The following is a 24,118-nucleotide window of genomic DNA, read 5'->3' as shown; positions in this document are numbered from 1 at the left end:
TTTCCTCCCCTTCTTAGCCTCTCCTCGTCTTCTCTTTTCCTCCGACACACACACACACACACACACACTTAGAGAGTGTATGAGTATTTGTCTAATGCACCTTGCTCTTTGTTGCCTTTGGCTACAAAACTAATATCCAACATATCGAGGGGAATAAAAACCTCACAAGTGAAAACAATGAAAATGTTTTGAGGGGAAGCTGCAGGATTTCTTCGTTGTTTGCTCACATGGAATAAAACATCAGATTTCTAAATAACCAAACACACAACAAATTCAACTTTTATTGACTTTATTGAAATCATAATGTCGTAACATTCTCTGCAATTTACAATACAACATACGTATATTTCTTTAACTTATACAATTAAATTAAATGCAAAAAATGTAAATGAATGCATGTTGGAAACTGCACATAAAATACAGAATATTTTACTTACATATAAACATCTGCATCATCCAAGATACTTTGTACAACCATACCTAAGATAGCATAACTCAGCAGGCAGCATTAGTTATTATAATTAAAAGAAACAGACTCTTATTCTGTCCTTACTGCAGCTGAAGGAGGAGGCATGAGCCTGAAAATATGCAAAGTGTGTAAGTGTGAGTATGTGTCCTTAAAAGAAGTCCATCCTTTGCCTTCCTCCCTCGTCCTCCCCCCTCCCTGTCTCTCCTCATTTTCTCCCGCCTGTTCTCATTGTCCTTACCTGCGATCCCGCGCTCCGCCGCGCTGCTGATGTTCCTGCAGTCGGGACCGAATCCAGCGGCCGTGTCACCTGAGCTACAGCCGCTGCATACTGATGAGGAGCCGAGGGGAGGGAGGGGGGAGGGAGGTTGCTTGACTCTGCTTGCAGGAAGCGCCTCCTCCACTTCACTTCAATCCCCTCCCCACTTTTTCTTTCTTCTTCCTCTTCTTCCTCGTCGCTCTGGAGGAACAGAGAGGATACGGGCGGACTGTAAAAGGCGAAGGATGGAGGAAAAACAAGGAGAGGAGAGGGGACAAATAAGGCGAGAGCGCTGTTTGAGTCGAGGGGAGGAGGGGGGAGATATGGTGAGATGAGAGAGAGGGAGGGTGGAGAGGAGAGCAGAACGAGGCCCGGGTAGGGAGCGTGGGGGTGTTAGGGGAAACATCCATCACTGTTTTAAGTGACTGCAGTGGGACGGAGCTGAGTAAAAGGTCGTCTGGTCTCTTTCTGTGCACAGTGGGCACCTGGGCCGAGCTGAGCCGCTTCCAAATGACTCCGGGCTAATTATGTCGCGCAGGCCGTCTGTTACCGCAGCCTGACACTTTTACTGACTCACACTGCTGCTGCAGGAGCGCAGGCAAAACAAGGCCGTCATACAAACAAACACTATTTATCCTCCACTCTCACAAAACGGATTAACAGAGAAAGACTAGAAAGTAAGAGAGGTTTCAGATTTACGAGAGTTGTAATTTGTCTTACCTCTGAGCGCGGAGAAAGACAGACGATTGCCAGGACTCCTAGACGAGAAGAGATAATGATAGCAATTTAGAAACAGTGTGGGAAAAAAGAACAACACTTTACAAGGAGGGAAAACTTGAAACTGAGAGCAGAAGGTAGCAGAATGTATCTCTAAAACATCGGCTCTTTTGAGGCGAAATATCAAAGACAATCTCTGCAAAATTACGAGCCAACACGCTGTGATTATCCGAGTGTCCACCTGCCCAGGAGCTGAACGGATTCACTTGAAGACACACCTGGAATTTGTGGTCATGACCGGTTTCAAAGCGAACCAGCAGGATGTGACTAAGCTAGCTGAACGTGTGTGTTTGAGGAAGAAACCTGCAACACTTATATTTCTTATGTCCACACTTTTCATCACTCACATTTTGCAGACTGTATTGGACACGAGACTAAGGCTGCGACTAACAACTATTCGTATGATCAATTAAGCTTCCAATTAACTTCATTAATTATTCAGTCTATATAATGTCAAAAAAAAGGAAAAATGCTCATAACAACTTTTTAGAGACATAGTGACAATTGCTTATGTTGCTGTGGTCAGTTATAGTGTCTTGTCTTATATATTTGAATGTATCTGTGTTGACAACCAAGGCTAGTTGTGTTGGTGAAGACGAGTGTTGGGGTTTAGCGTGGGGGGTTTGTATGTACATTTCGTGATGATGATGCATATTATCTTGTACAAGAAAAAAAAAAAAAACTGTTAATCACAATAAAGAAAGAGACCAAAGTGACGTCTTCATTTAGCTTCCTTTGTTCAACCAACAATCAAAAACCCAAAGACTGTTCATTGACTCTCATAGGCGAAAATCAGCGAATCCAAATGCAACAGACAAGACTAATGGATTACCGAGTAGTTGTCGATTACATTTCTGTCAGTCAAGAGAGCAATTAATTGTTGCAATTTTGCATTAGACGAGAAAATAGCTGTTTGATAATTATGTTGCAAATTGTATTTTAAAATCAAACTGCTGACATGAATGTGTTATTCTTACTATGCTGTCAGGTTTCATATTTCGGATCGGCAAACCCAAACTAAGAACGCCTTCATCTACCTGCTGCTGCCGTCAAGTTCACAATCCCACCGTGACTCTGCTCAAAGAGGAAGTGAACTAACTGGTGCTACCTATGCTTTCATTATTTTTCACATTAAATAAGTAATATTATAATATAGTCCCTCCAATATTTTTTTAGGCTCTTTTATAAATAAGATCTGTGCATCGTTGTCTATTTACTGTGTCTATAAAAAAACAATATGAACACAGAGATGAAGAAAAGATCGTCCCATTACTTTTCTGATAACTATGATATCAAATCTCTGCACAACTCATCAGAACCAGAATCAGGCTTTATTGCCAACTTTACACATACAAGGAATTTGTTTTGGTGATTTTGGTGCAGAACAATTAACACAGAACAGGAATAAAAAAAGTAAAAGACTTAAATAGAACAAGATAAAAATAACTGAAAAAAAAAACTGTACAGATATGCAGGATATGAAGAGGCATTAATGCATAGAGTCTGATTTAGAGTCTTAACATTCGTGAAATCTTGAGTGACTGAGGGGCTGGATGAGAGTCCATGTCAAGTAATATAGACATTAAGAGCAGTTTAATATTTGGGTATTTGTTATATTATGTGTTTATGTAACTGCAAAGGAAACAGAAAAGGTTGGACACAAATATTTTTCTATGCCCACATTTATTGAAATGAAATGAAATGAAATACCCTTCCTTCCCTTTCAGTCTGCACAGAAACCCTGATGTGTGTGTTTCTGCAGCAGTAACAGAAAGTTTATATTTAAAACCAGAAGCAAACAAATTTGAATAAAATTAGTTTGCAAAATGAGCACCTGCAGTGTTAATGCAGCACCGTGTGCAAAAGGTGGAGTCAGACTGAAGGTGTAAACTGTGACTGGGCAAAGTTACAGCCGTTCATTTGTCTGGTGGCCGAGGGGTTAAAAGCTTCTGCCTGTGGCGACAACACTGAACCAGCTATAGGTCACATTCAAGTGCCAGCGACTAGACAGCCAACCTGCAAGACAGAAGCATAATTATCTCGGCCAGTTTCAGTTCAATAACTCCATCAAGCTGCTCGCCAGATAGCAGGTTTCCCTGGAAACGCCTCCGAAGTGAATCACAGATCAGACAGAGGGGGAGATAAGGCCGGACCCGGGGAGGACAGAGGGGGATACTCCCTCAAATACTGTGGCCCTTTGGACGACACACATGTTCAACACTGTCACGCACACATGAAGCAGGTCTGAGATCAGTCCAGTTGGCCGTGCAGAGACCTCTGGCCTGCTGGGCGTCGCTCCGCTCCCTCTGAGCTTTGTTGTTTGGTTTTCAATCATCAGCCTCACTTTTCCAGACTCCTGCTCTGTGCCCACAGGCCCCGCCGTGAAAATCCTCCAGTCTCAGCGCGGCTCGACTGTCCTTTAGCAGACACCCCCACCTCCCTCAGCACTTACTGTAATCTGAAAAAGTTAATGGAGTTTATCTGTCGCCGCCGTCGCCCAGAGAATAAAAGAGAAACTTTTGTGCTGTCGATGCACCGGGATAATTACATTACACATTTATACCCTTGATTGAATTAAAAACAAAATTAAATTGGATGTAGTGCAGACTTAAAGAGTGGGGGGAGGGGGGGGTTGGTGTGTAAAATGTGCATGTTTTTAAACAGGTGCATGTGTATGTGGCATCACAGGCGTGTGTGTGTGTGTGTTCAGGTGACTGTCTGGCCTCCTGCCGCAGTGTCTGGAAACTCAGACGTCCCCCCCCTCTGTTCCACGCTGCTCGGCTATCAGGCGTACCTGACGCTCCCCCACCACCCCGCTACCACCTCCCCTTCCCCCGCTGCGATAAGGGATCACTAAGCTGCTCCACCAGACAACACAACCCGACAATCAATGCAAAAAAAGAAGAGGAAAAAAGAAAAACAAGCCCTCTAATTCACTAAATCCATCTGATTTCCGCGTCAGCTCGAGCCCAAATCCTAACGTGGGGATAAATGTTAATCTGTCCTTATTACTTTTATCGGGGAGCGATGTGGCGGCGCGGCGTGTTACATGACCACCTCTGAACAATGGAGTGTAATCTCTCGCGCACACTCGGGTCCATCAGCTGGAGCCTTTGGTTTATCTACACCTATTCAAGGTCTGAATCAATCTTTCCTGCAGGAACCTGAAGACGAGCCGCTTGTCGCAGCAACACACTAAATGTTTATTTAGGACAGAATTATATTACACTATATTTATTCTCACATTCTGCTGAGGTGCTGCATCAGCTACAGGAGCAGACGAAAGAAGCCAGAGCTGAATTTCTGCTTCGTAAATTCATTCATTTGTTCTGCACAAACTGTCCCTGATTTATCGTTTGAGTAAAACAGTGTCATCAGCTCCGTGTAAACACACCACTGTTATTTGACCTTGACCATTTAAAGATTTATTGTGGCTGCATGTTTTTATATCAAATAAAAGATTTCATAAAATGAACATTTGCAGAATCAAGAGAAATTCGTTGCACTGCTCTTTACCTTAAATAAACCAACTCTTCTGTGAAATACACTCACATTTTATACGCTTAATTAATGACGCAGAAACAAAAGCGCTTTACCGAAGCATCAACATGTTTCATAAAGGTCAGATACCAAGAAGTCTATTAATTTGTCTTTTATCAAAAGAGATAAAATAGCAGCTTTTACAGAAAGCTTCCTCTCTGTCCCGTGTTGCATCAGACGCAGTGCATCGCTCAGATGAAACAGAAGACGTCTATTAAGCAGCGGCTCGTTGAGAACTAGTTTGACTTTGAACAAACTTTGTATTCCCTGTCGAGCGGAGTTACAAACTAGCCGGGAGCAGATTTTTACGGGGTGATATTTATTGGATCCTTGGCGGATTGCTCTGAGCATGCTGCTTTGTTACTGTTGGGGGAGCGGTGAGGATTTCATCAGTGGGCTCGGGTGCTGCCAGACTTTACTGCGTGTCAGACAGACCCTAATAAAACTGTCTGGCTGTTTGTGGGCACCAGCTCCGCTCTGGCTGTGCTGCGTCTGACTGCTCAGCACTTGTCGCACTGTGCTGGCTGTTTGGTATTCATGGGGCACGGCGCTCCTTCAGCTGTTGCTGGGGGCTCTGTGGCATCGGCACAGACTGATTAGTTGGCATCGGCATTGTTCACCATGAAACCAAACGGGGAGACGGGGTGAAAAAAAACATAATTAGGGAGAGAGGGGGACTGGAGACTGGGTGAGAGATGGAGAGGAGGGTATTAGAGAGAAAATCAATTGTTTTGAACTGCATTCCTAATATGGGTAATTTAGCAGAAATTAGGTTTTGAGAAAAGCACGCTGCCTTGGGAAAAATTGAAAGTTTAAAAACCAGGTCAAGCTGTAATGACGAGTGAAGGCACACCTTTGAAAAGCATAAAGGAAAATAAGTATTTTTCAACAGGCCTGATTGATTGTAATTGCACTTCTATACTCGTGTTTATTAGAGATCCCTGCAATATTTTCTTTCTCTGTCCAACGTTCAATCTTGTCTTTTTGATGAATAACCACGTCTGTGTCCGTCCTCTGCCTCCACTTTAAATATGCATTTAGACCAATTTGGCTGTGAGATCTTAGACGACAGCAGACAGAAATGATCAAATTACAAAAGCAACAAAATTCATATGGAACTGCTTCGACATATTTTTGTGCTCATTAAATGTGATGTAACATTATGTTAGATTTGTATCTTCTGTGGAAAAAGGACACAAGCACTTTCTCTCCACTGTCATTAAAATACATATTTTAAATCATTAACATGATAAATGTGATTTTTCAATGTAGCCATTGAAATCAATCGTTTATAAGCTAATCATTTCTCTGTGATTGTCATCGTTTATTTTCTTAAAACAACGTATATATGTTTCATGTCTGGGGGTTCCTTACATCTTCAAAATAGTTGATAAAAACTTTGTAACTTGCTTTTTTAATTACTCTCCTGAGGTAATTGTTTTTCATTGCTAAAATCTGATCTTGTTTTTTATATAATAATATTCAAACACTCATACAGCTGGCCGAGAAATATAACGAATGACGCAGTAAATGAAAAACCATAATGTAGATATGCTTAAAATACTAAATGAATGAATGAGCTCCCGGCGATGGATTCAGTGAGCGGGCGGCTAAAAAGGAACCAGTAAACCGTGTGTATTTAAACTTTCAGTTTTACAGTGTGAAAAACACACCAGCAGCACATACTGCCCTCGTCTCAGACTGCTGCTGCAGCGTCTGGAAGAAGCTGGAGTGATCAAACTCGACTGCTTGGTAATGGAGGATCACATACGTGCAGGCTGGCTCTGTGCGATGCTGTGCTGTGGTGCTGACAGGGGTTAATCAACACCAGTCTGGGGTGTGGTGGTTTGGTGGGGTCGGTGTCCTGCCATTTCTAATCAGATCATGTGTTACTCGAATGGTATTCAAACAGAGATGTTGACACAATGAGAGATTACAATGTCGGCTGACAGCACGGTGCAGCGTAGACGAGGGTTTCCGCTTTAGAGCGAATCACGAACGACGTTCTTGATGAATTTTTTGGAATAACAAAAATAAACGGCTATAACAAACATGCACATTCCTGCATATATTGTTGAACCAGGGCTGCAGTTTAAGTTACTCTTTATAAATGTTACGGAGGAGCCGATCGAACAAAAATGCTGCAAACATTCGCTCTTTTATTTTCTTTTCATGTTTCGACTCTTCTTCCTTTTTTAAGTCGTCTCCACCATTTATACATTTTTTACAGTAAATCGCTGGTGCTTCGTTCCGACTCCACCCTTGGAACATTCAGGAGAAAGACGATTGTGCCCTCCGCCCGCGTCCCAAGAGCCTAACCCGTGATTTTTTATCAAGAGAGCTCACAAGTTAGGGTCTCAGGGAGCAGGTGAAGTACGACAGGGTCTACTGAGGAGCTGCAGTCAGCTGCAGGGCACCGAGTGGCACTGACACCTTTCTCACTCTCTCTCTCTCTCTCTCTCTCTCACTCTCTCTCTCACTCTCTCTCACACACACACACACGCACACACTGTCTCGTCTTTAACCTCTGCCACTTAAAAGTACCAAGTTTGAGCCCAAAGGCACCCGACACCACAAAGTGTCTGTCTGTAATCAAAAAACCAAACAGCTCTGCACTCTGGATAAGAAAAAATGTTCTCATGATCCTCCTTCCTCCTCTGCAGAGAACTTATGTCGTTCGGCTCGAATCCTGTGCACAAAAAGACATGCAAAGGTAGAAACATTTCAGACTAATGCTCAAAATGCACCAGACAACAACAGCGAGAGAGCAGAGATGAGAAGGAAGACAAAGAGGTAAATTTGTTGAGCAAATGATCTTCCTGGCAGCACACAGACAGCAGCAGCAGAGGCTCAGACAGACAGACGAGCCTGCACTGCTGCTCTGTGCTAACTAGCCTTTGTGCTGGAAGAGGAAAAGCCCCCCAGCCAAGCAGCCCGGCTCGCCTTTGTCCTAAAGAGCGTCGGCTTGATCATCAGTCTGCGTCTCTCTTCCAGGACTGTTGAACCCGGACCAGTCTGCTGGACCGTCCGTCTGCACTGACTGATGAACCCAAAGAGCCACCTAGCAGCCTCAGCCTCTGGCTCTCCGCCGCAGGGCGAGCACCCATAGTGATCGGTCAGATATCAAGTAAAAAAATGCAGCGGCTGCTAACAAAACAGGTAAAACCGACTCCAACACCCCACGACGGCCGACCCTACCACCTTCCCGCCGAACTCTGCCGACATGGCGGCAAGCTTGGCATGCAATAAGTTGTCAGTGTCAGAGGCAACAAGCTTCAGTCAGACATCAAACAGCTTCGATTGAACTGAAGACAGCAGCTTCAGGCACAGTTTGAACCAGAGAATCCTGACGTTAATTGCCAAAAAACTGCAGTGAAATCAACAAAGTAATATTGAAAACATTCCCATGTCATTTTTGCCTGTCATGTACCCAAACACACCACCGACTGCCCCCACCCCCCTCCTCCACCTCGTCCCCCCATCCTGCCACCCACCTCACAACTCCTCCCCCTCAGACTAAAGAGAGAAAAAAGAATCAGATAGATGTCTCTGACTGTCTCCTTCTCTCTGGGGAACGCCGAGCAAAGTGGAGGCTTCCGGAAATGAACGCTCCGCGCCACCCGACGCGTTGCCCCGCACGCTCGCTCCTCCGTCTGCCACCAAGTCGCCTTTTGTTATCCGCCTCCAAGCTGAGGAAGAGGAGGAAGAGAGGGAGAGGAAAAAAGGGCAGCGGCGGTAGAAGAAGAGGGGGAAAAAGGGGGTGAAAGACAGAAAGAAAGAAAGAGATGAAGGCTGGGAGGGGGGTGAAGCCGAGGTGTCCGCGGGAAGCTGCAGCCAGACGCAGGTCAGTGAGGTGGGACGCCTCCCCCCTCCACCCCTCCTCTCTCTCCCCCCCCCCCCCCCCCCCCCCAGCACAGAGCATCGCTCCATCCCAGCGCTTGCATTGTCAGCTCCATCTCAGCATCTTCACCCCCCACCACCACCACTCCTCCTCTCCTCCTCCTCCTCCCTGCTCCAGACACTGGGACATCATCCATGTCGTGACACTGTCATCTACACCTTCTACTTTTATTTCTCCACCTCTCCCTCCTTCCTCCATCTTCACAGATCCAACACGAAAACGGCAAAAAAAGCCAAAAACATTTCCTTCCTTTAGCTGCCGCCGCCGCCGCCGCCGCCGCAACCAGCTCCCTCTCACTCATCAAACCCCCCCTCCCCCATTTGACCCCTCCACCCCCCAAGCCCTGCCTCTCCAGCATCTACTGCCCTTTACCTCCATCTCCACTCCCCCAGCCCCCACCCGTCCCCTCCCATCACACCAGGTCTGTACCTGTCTGCGTGTCTGGTTGTCTGTTACTCCCTGTCTGCAGCTGCTTGCCCAAAGTGAGATACTGCAGCAGGAGTCTGCAGCGACAGCCCTCGCTCTTTCTCTCCCTCTCTCTCTCTCTCACACCCTCCATCCAGCCTTTGCTGGTGAACACGTTCCTCCCTGTGCTGATCAATTTCTTCTCTTTTCCAGCGGCGTGCAGACACACACACATCGCACACACACACACACACACACACTGCAGCTAACTGCTTGGCCATGGAGGAGGATGCACTGTAGCGATGTTACAACTGTCTCTGAACATGAAGGCAGCTCGCACCCTCACATGCAAACACCCATCAACAGATAAAACCTGTGATACAAAATTAAGCGCAAGCAGTCGTCTGAGACGGACGACACACAAACATTGACGCACACACGCGCAGACAGAACTGGCAGCACCAGCAAAGGCGACAGCAAACAAACTAAAGACAGAGATACCCAAAGCAGCATGAATGAAGAAACACGAGTGACACCACACACACACACGCACACAGGCTGTCACACAGACACGCTGTGGTCAGTGTAAGCATGAACACAAACAGTCGCTGTCACAATATTGTGACTGAGGCTTGAAAGCAGCAGCGGCAGCGTACGACTGCTGGAGGGAAAAACATCGGCCGATATTCAGTCAAAGATTTACTCGATAAATGGAAACTGATTTTATATTTGTTGATTTGAACACGTGTGTAAAGTGTTTTCTACACATACACACACGTCTGAGTGCTGGATTAGCAGCACAGACACACACCAGAGGCCTTCACGTACAGACACCATGCCACCATACTGTAGACTGCCAATGCAATACTTGTCATCGAAGCTGCAAAAATTAATCGATTAATCATTCAGTTGATCAAAAGAAGATTAATTGCCAAATATTTTGATAACCAATAAACCGTTTCAGTGATTTTGTTCTTTCAAAAGCATTTTTCAAAACTTTCTGACATAAAAAAAAAGACTTAAAAACAATTAATCATGAAAATAATTGATAACTTTAATAATCGATTGTTGCAGCCCTTCTTATCATACAGACTAATACCAATAAAGCAAATAAATATCAAATGCATTTGAGCTCTTTAATCACAATTTAAAATCCAACTATTTAAGATTAAGATTCCCAAACTATTCTGCAAGGTTAGTAAAACGTTCATGTTGAAACGTCTTGTCAGCTAAACGTTCCTCAGATGGATGTCCCAGCAGGAACATCATTTGATGGTTGAGATGTTTCAACACCTGCTTCACTAATGAACATCACACACACCAGACAAACACCTTCCCCAAAAGTGAAAATGTGATAAATGTTTGCTTTATTTCTCCTTCTCCTTCTGTCTGGCTGCGATCTGCCCTTGACAGCTTGTTCTAATCTCGAGGCTTAATCACCTTCAACACCCTGGATAAATTAGGGTTATGACCCTGTGTGACACGGAGGGGGCAGGGAGAGAGATCTGCAAATGTTATCATTGATTGATTATGCCCTTTAATTCAAATGGAAAACAGCAGCTTTTTAACAGAAAAAGGCTGACTAGTAAAATGTCACTTCATCAAACATGGCGGATACGTCCGGAAGGTTCTATCCTACAGAGACGAACAGAAACAGGGCGGCTGAAAAAGCCGAAGATGTGTGGAAGTAATTCCTGCAGCCAATGTCAAAACCGTGGCCAGGTTGAAGTCTATGGGGGATGGTAGGTCTTCACAGATTGGCTCGGTGATGGCGGTGGTGACGCAGAGACAGGGGGGCTGGGAGTTTGCTGTGTGCTGAAGCCGGCGGGGCCAGCAGGCGGCCGTATAGGTGATCAATCAGCTCCATTACAGCCGTGTCACTGCAGAGTCTGGAGCTGTCGCCGCATCCCGCCCATCACCCCTCGTACACACACAAACATCGCTCGCCTCGTTTCAAGTCTAGACTGGAAATATAACCCAAACGACGTAGTAAAGCAGAAACACAATCCAGCCGCTGTATCAATGACACATTTTCACAGAAGCTTTGGGAATCGGAGCACGTCGGTATCTTATAAGAGCTGGGATTTGCCATCGATCAGAGAATACACAACCAAGTTGTTGTGACAGAGTTGAAGCAGATTCTAATTCGCTTGCTTTGAAATGTACCACGACAGAGCTTTTCAAAGCACCCAAAAATAGGACCAGCTCCATTGTGGTTGGTAAGTAGCACACACAATGAGCCCAGAGACATTATGCTGCCGACACTCGCAATGAACCCGCTCGTTTTTTCTACAATAAAGTCGAAAATATCTCCACGCAGCCCGGAGATTCATATCTGTGCCACAGATGCCAGGCAAGCATCACTCAGGTATCCAAACAATGGACTTATCTCAGTCACTGCAAGCAGCACAGAATGGGAACATGGAGCAGCAGAAGTAGGAGGGGGAAGGAGGAGGAAGACGATGAGAAAGAGGAAGAGGAGGAGGGGGAGGGGGAGGGGAGCAGGGAATATGTGATGAACAGCGCCTTGCCAGCCAGCCAGCCAGCCAGCCAGCCAGCCAGCGGGACATTAATGACGATCATGTCTTGTCACACTAGCTGTCGGGCCAGTCAGCAGATCCTGCCCTTGTCCCTGCCCTTCTCCGATCAATGCCATTGATCTGTCCCAGGGGTCAAGGGGCAAGAGCGTATCAATAGGGGGAGAGTGGCTGATGCAGCAGGCGGAGAGGGGGCTGACTCCAGACAGATCAATGACACCCCCCGTCTGCCATCGCTGTGTTATGATTATTCATTTGCCATTAACCCGACCACATTAAGGGAATATGTTTCCTCAGGAAGAAATAGTGCTCGAGGCTGCTCGCTTTCACGGGGAAGTGAGATTTTATGAGTTGGGGAGCTAAAGTACCGGTCTGGCCAGAACTGACAGGGTTCTGGTCTCAGACGATTTGTTACTAAGGTCTCCACCCGTCTGTGACGTCAAGAACCAGAAGCCAATCGCTGCTAGTGGAGCGGTTACAGACACGGGCGGCGATTGGCTGATTTTACAAGTACTTTATGCCTGAGTGTGACTCTCAGTGATAGATTTGGATGCTCTTGAACACCTGAGGAAGTGAAAGTATTACAAAGTCTCTGATATTACCTCTGTGTTCTGGGTTCATGCCTTCATGTCTATGCAGAGTTTCTGTCTCTAAATGGAAAAAGCAATCTGCCTTGTGATCACGACGTGTGTTCTGGATCAGATGATAAAATAAAAGAATGTTAGAAACTGTGTTTAACTGGAGCTATAAAGAGCTCTGAGTCTCCTCCAAGTCGTTTCTTATGGTTTAGGAGACACAATTAATAATTTAAGACATAATTTAATAAACTTTACATGCTGACAATAGGAACGATTAATTCATACCTTTGAGTTTTTAAGAAAAGTTTTAAGTACTGAGTTGACATGAGGCAGATGTGAGACTATACTTTTATCACCGCCAGCCCAAAAAACAGTTTGTGTTTATGGATGACTGCCTTTATTGTTCCGTGTTAATAAAGTTTGGTGTAAAGGTGACACTGAGTCACTGTCGGGCTTCATGGCACTGCCAGCACTTTGTTTAAAACTCATCTGTACTGCAGCGTACCAAATTAAATAAAGAGAATCTTTATTTTATTAATCCCTAAAGTCAGCTGAAGAACCTTGAGACTCCTAACCAGACCGATTTCTCAAAGGTTCTGCTACAGCATCGAGAGGCTCTGTGGCTCGATCCGCCCCTATCTAATCCCATAATTTATTTGTTCAACCATCCCATAAATGAAGGCCCAGCTGGAACCAATGACTTTTAGCTGTGCTGCTGGGGCAGCTGGACAGGGGAGTGCTGAGGCAGCAGGATTCACTGCAGCGATGCTTTTCCTCCACACATCTGGAGGAACGATTTGGGTTCAGAGGTGAGGAAAGATGAGAAAATCACGATTCTTTAAATAAACTCCAGTGTGGCACATCCTGACTCTGTATGCTCTGTTAAATTTGTGAGAGCTAAGGAAGAGGAGAGGCGGTTTGTTTTAGCTAAACTGTAAAATAAAGTATCCATTTCTGATTAAATAAAGAAGCTACATATGTTCCTGCCTCAGTAGTTCAGGCTGCAAAGCGTGATCCTCCCTCTGTGTCACTCAGCACACTCTCTTAGTGTGAGGAGGCCTGCATGATACCATGCAAACAAACTAATTCTGAAGTTTGAATATTAGCAACACAATTCCTTTGTGTTTCTGCTGTTTGGCATGGTTAACAGAGTAAATGTGTTTGTAACAATCTGAATCAAAGATAATTACAAACACAACAAATGTTTTTCTCATGCATTGTATTTTGTGCATTCTTTTAATATGTTTATTGTACAGGCTCTTATCACAATGACAATAATGCGACTTACTGTGCAGCCTTACTGTCTGTAGCCCTTTAAATAAAGAGATCCCACAATAACATCATAAAGTAGGCTGTGCTTTTTTACGCTGTCGGAGTTCCACAAACAAGAAACATGATTGGCATTTCATATAAAGTATGAAATAATGTCAGGCAGCTACATAGCTCCCTCAACTAATAACGGCCCTTTGCCATGCATTACATGGCGGTTGATGAAGTCTGCTCGGAGGGTGAGGAGCTCTTGGACCTTGTTGCTTTAGGTTAGCCGTTAGGTACTGGTTAGCTTCTTCTTCTTTTTTGGGTTGGCTGCCAACTGCTTCTGGCTTGCACATATAAAACATCCTCAAAATGTCACACCTCTGTCCTGTACGACTCGACTCTGTTTCGAACTTAGAGGTGGAACAATGTGCCCTCTAGTCCCTGTTTCACACAAAGAAAAATAACAGGACTTCTTTTGAGAATTATTTTGGATTCAGGGACAAAATCAAAAGCTTAGGCACTGCTTAAAACATGAAACTATAAGTTAGAACTAATATGCTCATCCAATATTTGTTTACTTATTGCACGTCATCAGAATATTACTGTGTGTACTGAGCAGGCCTTAGTGCAACGTTCCCGCCCTGTACAGTCTGTGTAAAAATGGCTTAAGTTTCATGTGAGTGGGTGGAAGCAGTAGCGATGTGAACCCTGGTAATGTTTAGCTGAATGAAGAGGCGTGATCTTCCTGACATTTGGGTTACAGAACAGGAGATAAAAGGTTGTTCTTGGGTTTCCAGGGATTTTATACGATCACATTCCCTCACAGAAACCTGTTCGATGACAATGACTCTGTTGGTGATATGAGGCTTAACAGGAACACCAGGCTTCAGTCAAGGTGTTAGTATCACTCCACATTTAATTACTGATGGTCTAAAAATAACTGCTGCCAATTAATCCCATTGAATATCTGCACTGATGGGAAACAAATGAGGGGTTTTCCAGGGTTGTCTACGTGTACAGGATTTTTTTGTTAATATAAAGAAGAATGGAAGGACTGGTTTTGCTGTGCAGCTTTATGTGTGTGGCTTCTCACTATAAGTGTAAAATAAATAGTTTCTCTTGATTATTCCTTTAAGTCTAAATACACGAGAGCCTGACTGAATTTGGATTATTTAAGAGTGATGAAGACAAGGAGAAAAGCAACTGATTACCGATGTGGTGGCACATACTGTAAAATAATAAATCAGCAACCGTTTTGATCATTAATCAGCGTATATCAAGCATTTATGAAAAATCTGAAGACTCTTGGTTTTGGACTGTTGGTTGGACAAAGAAGCAATCTGACGACATCGCGAGATATTGTGATAAGCATTTTTCATAAGTAAGTGATTACCTTTAGTGACGTGGTTTGAGCTGCTGCAGAGTAATGACTCCTCATAATTAACGTAACTTTAACTATTTCAGCTCACTCGCTGTGAATGGAAACACTGGCTGCTTATGTTAGCAAGCGTAACTGTAACATTACCGTTAACATCAGTCTGATGTTAGCTAACTGCAGGCTTGAGGAGTAATGGAATACAAGTAACGGCATTACGTTAGGATACAAACATAAGGCAACTGTATTCTGTTACAGTTAGAGAAAACAAGAGGTAATTAGATTACAGATTTATTAAAAATGGGGATTACTAGCAGGATTACAATTTTAAAATACATTTTAAAATGAAGACGATATAATACCAAAGATGCTCTATGACATCTGGTCTCTCATTTATAAACTGTCCGTCTGACCGTCTCTGATAACACCATGCACCTGCGTGCACACGTTACGACACTTCATTACACACAAGTCTCACAACACCGCTCCTCAAAGCAGCCATCATCAGTCTCTGGTTGCCCTGGCCTGTGGTGAAAAAAATGCTTTCACTGGGTGGAAATGGGACCAACATCGCAGTTCAGTGCACGCCCTGCCTTCCGGCTGTGAAAATGCTGTCATTATCCAAGGACTCGACATCTAATTTAAAGACACATTTACAGGTAAGACCAACTGCTAACGTTAGCTGCACATAGTTCCAGTTAAAAATGTTAGCTAACCTTTCGTCTTCTTCTTCTACTACTGAAACATGGTTTGACTCTTGGCAAAGTACATTTAAATGCACATAATTACCGTTATTAATTTAAACAGGCATTAACACATTACAAAAGTATCGACATTTCTTTTCTCTTGTCTTTATTTGCTGATTTAGTACTGAAGTAATGCAAAAGTAACTAACAGTATTCAGTTACGTTACTTTAAAATTGTGACACTTGGATTAGGTTACTGATTACATTTTTTCAGGTAATTAGTAACTGTATCAGAATACATTTTTAAAGTAACTCTCCCAACCCTGGCTAATTGGGGACGTACACATTAATCAGCCTGGCTCTGCTGTGCTTTGACTTTGAAAAAACCCAGTATCCAACCGCGGGACATCCAGTCTTTGTACATCTGACATAGATTACCGGCAATGACAGGCTCGTGTCTGACAGAATTAGCGGGCCTAGCTCTGTGCTGTGAGCGTGTGCTCATGTTTATGTTGCCAACGAGGTTTAATAACAACTGTGTGACAACTGACCACTTCATCCCTGTTCATTGTACGGTAACAGCTTTATATTTTCATTCAACTGTCATCTAAAATTTGCTTTTTTTCATTCAACTCTTGTCTCAGATTCGTCCAAAAATTAATTTTCATCCTCCCCTATCTTATTTTAAGGACCTCTCGACGTCCCAGGGCCGTTGGGAGGTCCTTAAGCTCGAGCCCTGGTCATGATGACAGCTTTCCTCACGCAAAGCATTGTTTTCAGCATAATATGACCTGGAAACAAAGTTTTCACAGATTTGCAGGCTGCAGTTTATATGAAATACTCCCACACTGGCCAATAGTATCGGCCTGTCTCTAGTATATACAATCCTCCAGCCAAAGGGAATCTTAATAAAAATAAATCTAAAGAGTAAACAGAGCCTGAAGGAGTATAGTAAATGATTACGTGTTTGATTTCAAAGTATAAAAGCATGTCTGGCTTAGTCCGGGGCCTGTTCATTGGAAACTCTGAGCATCAAACACCATAAAAAAAGATTTCATCTCAACTACTTGAAACCGAAGAGCTAATTGGACAGATGACAAAGGTTGCAGGAAGGTGGTCCACTCAGCCCTCGCCTTAAACACAGCGAGAGTGGTGTCATCCATCAAACCGGAAAAAAAAACACACTGTCACAATGATAAAGAACTACAGCAAGAAATTACAACAACCCTCCCAACTCTCCTAAAGCTGCATTTCACATCAGGTCGTCCTGAAGAGGAACAAACTGAGGTAACTCTCGAGCCGGTCGGCTCGGACATTTTTCTCCTGTGTGGTGCTTTGGAGTCGTTTTACAAGCCGTGGCTTAATGCCAGACAGAGATGAAGTCAGACGCTTTCAGCCGAGTGGACAAGTCTACAGTAAACAGAGACTTCAGTGTCGCCGAGGCAAGATTCAACCTGAAACTGGACCTCATGTCACAGATGCTCATTGTATAGAACTGCGGACAATATATCACAAGGCCTTGAGACAATGTATAAACATTCAGCTTTTCCCACACTGAGAAACCTGGGATATAACTGAGGTCTACGGAGGAAACAGCTTTAACAGCAGGTATGATAATCAAACCTGTACATCCGTCAGAAATGTATCTAACCTGAGTCAGCTGCTACAAAATATGAAAATGTAACGTGCATATGTAAAAGCACAGGACATGGCATTCACCAGCATGAATCTGTTCAGCAGAACAAGTCAGATGTATTATGATTATTATATTTCATATGTTGTGTTTATATCGAACCATCTGTGCATCATAATGTTTGGCACATAGGACTGATTCTGAGGACGCTGCGTCCCCACGCTCACTAAACAGACTGAGGTGTAAAACCAGGCCGCAGAGATGGAGCAACATTTGAAAAGCACAGCGATCACTGTGTGAAACACCTTCAACCACACAATTACACCTCAGTGACAAAATGGTGTTTCAAATACACCAAGAAATAATGATACTTCCAACATTTTGACACTTTGTGTCATTTACATAGTGGTTTTTCTTTGCAGATCAAAATGCCACAGTGTTAGTGAAACACTTAACTTTTCATTTGATCTAATAACAAGCATAAAGTTGCACTTATTCTGAATATTTGTCAAAAACTGGACTTATAATCAGGAACTTCAAGACAAGCAGTGGAAAGAATAGACTGTTAACATATTCGCTCTGTGTGTTTTGGAGTTAAACTGAAACCATAATGCAATCGATGCAGTACGGTTACTCCAGCTAACCACAATGTATAATGTCTAAAATACAGGAAGCTAATGCTAATTGAAGGTTTTGTGGCTCAGCAGGCAGGCCATGGCTAAAGGTCCGCTGTAAAGTGAGAACCTCAGGTGGGCAAACATTACACTTAAACAAAGAGTAAACACTTCATCTTACACATTCTCACTCAAGTTTTCAGACTTCTCTGAAGATTTTTCAGACCATATCTGACATGAAAGTACAAAAACTTAGATTTATATCATGTATATAAATCAGTTTGAAAACCAACTATTAACATGTATGTTACATTGTGTTTCTGTATGCTAGTATGTTGCCAGGCTTTAAATGTGCGATCATCTATTTGTCTTTGTCTCTGTTTATTTCAAACTCCTAAAGAGACGTCTATTCTCAATCCTCTCTGCACAAAACAGGCGCTAACTATAACTTTACTTCATCATCGTCTCTTCACATATTGAATAAATACGATTATATTATTGTTCCTCATGTATTGTTTTCTCTTTTATAAAAAAAAAAAACAATAATAATAATAATAATAATAAATGTTGAAATAGTTGAATAACTTATTTTTTCTGGCACATGAACAGCTTTATTTACATGTCCATGGAAACAATGATGAACAAATATAAAGAAAAAGTGTTTACTTTACTAAATCACTGCTTTGTATGTACGCACTTGCAATGAACATGAAATTGCGCCCATACTCTGGAAAATACTTTAATACTATATTTAGAAATAACGTGAAACAAATGTAATGCTTTGTATTCTGCGTAGGAACCCGGTGCATGTAGGCAATATAAGATTTCACTCTGCATGCTGCATCAAAAGCACAGACTGATGTCATACGTGTACTCCAAGGAAAGCTAGAAGGTTGTACAGTTAACTCCCAGGATGTAATTCTAAACCATACAACCTACTACCTCAACCCGGATGCACACATTTGCTACTAGAGTTCCTCTGATTTATTTGATAAACAACATATAACCTTTAGACAAAGTAACTCTGGGCCCTCTTTATCCGACACAAAACATCAGCACCACAAGCTGATGTTAGGTTAATGTGGTTACTTAGTCGTAGTTAGTTAATGTAAAGTTTTGCAACTAACAGAGATGTGCTTTACTGGGATGTTAGAATGAGATGATGTGATTAAAGTTCCCATGAAATCAAAATAGATATTTACGTTTTTTATCACATATTGTCACCTATATAATAGTATCTGAACAAGCAATGACAAACAAGTACTTTTGTAGGTATGCTTCAATATATTTTAGAGTTGTCATGTCCTTGAAAATAAAGTTCTGCACTCAAGGGCGTTTGTCAAATGGGTCCAATGAAAACATGTCCGTCCTCAATGACTCCTCCGGAACCTAACTGCGGCAAACACAAATCAATCTTCACAACAAGTTCCTCTTTAACTTCCTGTTTTTGAAGGAGACATGTAAATATGTGGAATTAAATAGCACTCTGCTACCCATTTCATGGGAACTTTAATGTCTGTATTACACCTATTTATATAACATTTAGGATCTAAGTTATTGGAGCAAAAAGAAAACAAAAGGTTAAAAGACGACGTTCACACCACAATGACAAAGACCCACAGAAGCGAGCTTGTGCTGACAGATTTGCCACAAGATCGGATCTACGGGTTTGTGCCAAATGGTTATAGCCAAAGTATCAAAATAAGGGAATAAATGACTTAAAACTTAGCATTAATCTGTAATCACTGTAGAACTTTAAAACTGGATGTGTTTGACAGGTCTTAGACAATGTATTTAGAGAGAGAGCTGTCACTCAGAAACAGAGTAGGCGTTCTTCAGCGTTCATTTAAAGCTCGACAGAGAGAGTGAGGCAAAAAGTATGTACCACAAAATGTTTTCAGTTCTGTTACAGAAACTGCAGCGAAACGAAATTCACCCCAAAATACAAAAGTTCATCAAACAGATGGAGAAAGGATTGTGAAAGGATTGAAAACTTACCCTTGATGGGAAGAGTCTCGCTCAGGGGGTCCTGCTGCTCAGGTCACTTTTTGGATCGCCTCTCTGAAAACAGGAAAAAGAAAGTTTGTTTTTAAACTCCACTCAATGGTATGTTACTGCTGATTTTTAAGAGCAGTTGCTGAACGGTAATGGTTTGTGAATTATTAGCAACATTATCAGTAAACTGCATCAAGAAATCAATGAGTAGTGTAAAAGAAAAAAAGAACAGTATTAGGTTACAAAACATGCCAGAAACTGTTCTGACATCAGATCCACATGAGGGGGAAAAAAGCACAAATGACTGTATATTCTTAAGTTTCTGTGCCTCGGTTTTGGAGCGCCACATGCCTCAGAAATCCCTAGATATGAAATTAAGTCCATAATAATAACAATCATAACTCTGCTGTGGACTGCCATACCAAACCAGCCCGCAGAATTGCCTTAGCAGCCCTCTTCCTGGCCGGCAGCAATGTGGCTGTGGTGAGAGGTTAGCAAAACTTAGCCAAGACCGCAGATAGCAGAGAGCGGAGCCTGAGAGGGATGCCAGTGTAATCAAGCATGCCACGGTCAGCTACCATTAACTGTGCCAGTGCCAGAGACACACAAACAACGGAAGATTCCTGCGGCCGCACTGCGACAAAGGACAGTCTGAAGTGAGCAGAGAGTAAAAAAGACACTTACCCAGATTTCTACTCTCCTGTCTGATTCATAATCTCTCTTATTTCTTTAGCCACACTTTCTACATGTGAGCAATGAGAATCGAGCGTTATTGCAGTTTCTTTTTTTTAAGTAATGAGAGGAATGATGAAAAGACCGAGGGGCACTTCTGAACCAAGCTCGCTGATACGGGTTCAGTTTAGCGATGTGCCGTCCGCCATTTTCTCCGAAACAAACAAGAACAAGAGCAGAAAAAAACGGGATAAAAACGATTAGCTGGCATCATTATTCAGAGTTTTCCCTCTTTCCTCCCTCTCTGTGTCTCTTTCTGTCTCTCTCTCTCTCCCGCCTGGCACCATTACAAACCCCTGGCTGCAAAGATCACATGATTTCCTACCAGAAAGCCACAGCATTCCCAGTAAGTATTCTGCTGACATTGTGAAGACATCTTTTGTCTAAATCAAAACGTTACCCCGGCCTGCCCCCCTCCCAAAATCTGGCACCTTCTAGGAGGGGGTGAAGGGGAGGCGGCAGTGTAAAGGGTGGTGTTAGGAGTCATGGCAACCTCTACCTGGCAGGCTGCCCAGCACCCTGAGGTGGGGAGAAGTAGGGGCTAATATGGTGTTGAGCAGGAATGCTAAGTGCCTTCCAAAGTCAACTCTATGGGCGTGCTGGTTGCTTAAGATTTCAGCTCTGATGCCAGAATTTTTTTGACAGAGTAAAGAGAAAAGACTGGACGCACGACACGCTAACTCAGACTGAAGCTCCTGATTCAGAGAGATGACTGGATCGAAGGTTATATGCTCTTGTTATTTTCTTTTAAAGCAAAAAAACGCAGTAGATGATTTGCAATATATTAAATAAGTCAATGAATGAATGTAGCTTTGTTGGAGGGTGCAAGGAAAAAGTGGGTTACTGATAGATACGAGGGTCATTTAGTTTAGTTATTTTCCATATTCTACATTTTAATTCCTGTTGACTTCTCTTTTTTCTGTGATTGAATAAATATGGCAGAGATATTAATGTGACCCTATAAAATGCTACATGAGTTAATTGCTTGAATAATCCTGTTTGTTTAAATTAAAATTATAATACATTCTTTAATCAAAAGACAAGACTGTCTTTCATGTCATCACCTCTGTTATTTTATTGTTATTACATCGATAGCTTAAACTTACAACTTTTAAGTGGAACAGATTTTACAGATATAAAGCTTTTAAACAAAAAAGACAGTTTAAAATCCTTAATCGCTTTTACTAGACCCCCTCTAGGTTACACTGCTTAAGCCTCAAAAACACAGCAGACTGTTGGAAATGTCAGAATTCAGAAGGCACACTACGACATGCCCTCTGGCGGTGTCCCAAGATTAAAAACTTTTGGGAACAAATACACGCCTGTTTAAAGGAGATTACTAGAGATGATTTTGAATTCTGTCCCAGGTTATATGTTACAGTACTTTCCATAGTGAAAGACTGTGGAAACACAGAACTGATCCAAACAGTCGTCATGGGGTTGACAGACTTTACTTAAGTTCCTTCGTATGGAGAATGGTTCACTGAAGTTGGGAAGGCCTCATATGAGCAACCTTTCTATAGAAAGAATGACAGGTGGGAGGACTACCTGGTAAAATGGGAAGAACACCAGGTCTTCATTTCAAAGGATACAAAACACTGATTAAAACTATGTAACTATTGTTTTGTCCGCCTATATGTACAGCTTAGAAACCCCGGGTGCCACTGGTGGGTGTGGTGCTTTTTAATATTTTTTAATATTATGTTAATGTTGATATCTGTCCCTGTTCAGTAAGTTAAGCCTCATAATTGTACAAAGTTCTGTTTATATCTGAGTGAACAAAAATGAAAAAGGCAATAAAATATAAATCATAAAAGACATCAAAACAAGCAAAAATACCAATGAAGGCACTGTATTTCTTTAGCAGGTGAAACTATTCTATACTCTCTTATCAAATGACTTATGATGTGAATACATTTTCACATGTGTACATTAAATTTCATTTTAGATAAATATTTTTTGTATTTAGCAAAATGTGTTGAAAAAAACACGTCTTATTTCATTTTTAGAATTTCAAAACACTCCAGGAAATGACGTCACCAAAATCAAAAACTACATTTCTACTGCAGAGTCTACAGGGTTTAGGTTTGAGCCTCTCAAGTATCAACATTAGACGAACTTGTCTTTCCACGCCTCCTCTACATTTAAGCCAGAACAGTAGCCAAACACAATCAGGTGGTTTGTTACAATAACACGAGCATATGCCACGGACCTGTGACTCACTAAAGAGCAAGGTATCCACCAGAGACGGGATTAAAGTTTGCCCCGAGAGCCTCACATACGCCGGCTCTCTCACTCAATTTAACACCAAACTGTTGAGCATCTGCTGCACTCGCACAGCTCCGGTCAACATTAAAAAGATAATGCTCTGTTTGTAATTGGAGCGGCAGAACAATGGCCAGAGCGGCTTCATATCTGTATTACTCAGATTATGCAGTATGAAATCTGTCTACATAGCATTTGTGTAGAAATAATTAAATCTTAGTTTTTTTGTTTCAACATATAATTATAATATTCGTACAAATATATATGGAGCACTTCTATCACATATTACTACATCAAAGTGTTGAGACGGGAGGAAGGTCCCACTGTAAACTCCACACAGAGATCACATATGGAAGATTTACTGTAAATCAGTACAAGCAGCAGCTATACTTAAGATATTCCTTGTGTATATCTGAACAGCTTTCTTTGTTTTAAAGTGTTTATTCAGAGAATATCGATGTCAATAAAGTAAGGTAAGACTTTAGAGCTGCTGCTAGAAATGCCAATTTAAAACAGATTGTTGTGTATGTTCTGGCAGCATGGTTGATATAAAAAAGCAGATGATGTTAGAGGAAACAAAATATCAGCAGTGCATAGACTATATATTATTCATCCAAATTCCAGTGTGTTATCATTACAGCCAGTGTTAGGTACCTCTGACTGGTGTGATGTTGGTGCAGGAACTAGTTCAAACAGCATCACCACATCTTTCATGCCATGCACGACAGGTTTAGCACAAAAATGGGAGAAGAGGCACTATCATGCATGCACATTACGTTGATTATATCACGTGCAGTCAACATCTCTGTACTGCGAAATAAGCACAAAAACATCTGTGCTTCTCTGCAAATCAAAGTGGTTCCTTTAACTTTTAGTCTTATTTATTGCAAACCACTGGGGGTTGGAAAAAGTGTCATCCTGGGGACATATAAACACCCTCCATCTGTCGAATGACAAAAGTGTGCTTAGATTAACTGCACTGTTCTTTCCTCAATGATTGACACTAAAGCTGCAACTAACAATTATTTTCCTTATTGATTAATCTGCAGATTATTTTCACAATTAATCCATTAGTCTTTAAAATGTCAACACATTGTG

The 24,118-nt window shown here is 42.4% G+C and overlaps 1 long non-coding RNA gene across 4 annotated transcripts in view; it reads right to left on the bottom strand.

Annotated features, from left to right (window-relative positions):
• Window positions 1-369: 369 nt before the first annotated feature.
• The window catches only part of LOC138594043 (uncharacterized), a 58,059-nt gene continuing 34,310 nt past the window's right edge, over window positions 370-24,118 (bottom strand). For 3 of the 4 annotated variants that reach the window (XR_011308348.1, XR_011308350.1, XR_011308352.1), the window contains exons 2-4: window positions 20,027-20,089; window positions 1,446-1,483; window positions 370-926 (exon numbers count right to left, since the gene is read on the bottom strand). This is a non-coding gene — a long non-coding RNA (uncharacterized lncRNA). Of the gene's footprint in view, window positions 927-1,445; window positions 1,484-20,026; window positions 20,090-20,707; window positions 20,802-24,118 lie in introns of those variants that run through there. The other variant, XR_011308353.1, reaches the window with a different exon arrangement.

This window comes from Semicossyphus pulcher, unplaced genomic scaffold (genome assembly GCF_022749685.1).
Source record: "Semicossyphus pulcher isolate SPU_LCO1_2020_fin unplaced genomic scaffold, fSemPul1.0.p SCAF_10, whole genome shotgun sequence".
In the NCBI taxonomy this organism is placed as follows: domain Eukaryota; kingdom Metazoa; phylum Chordata; class Actinopteri; order Labriformes; family Labridae; genus Semicossyphus; species Semicossyphus pulcher.
Note: the sequence above shows the minus strand (reverse complement) of the source record. Positions and strands in the feature narration are given on the sequence as shown.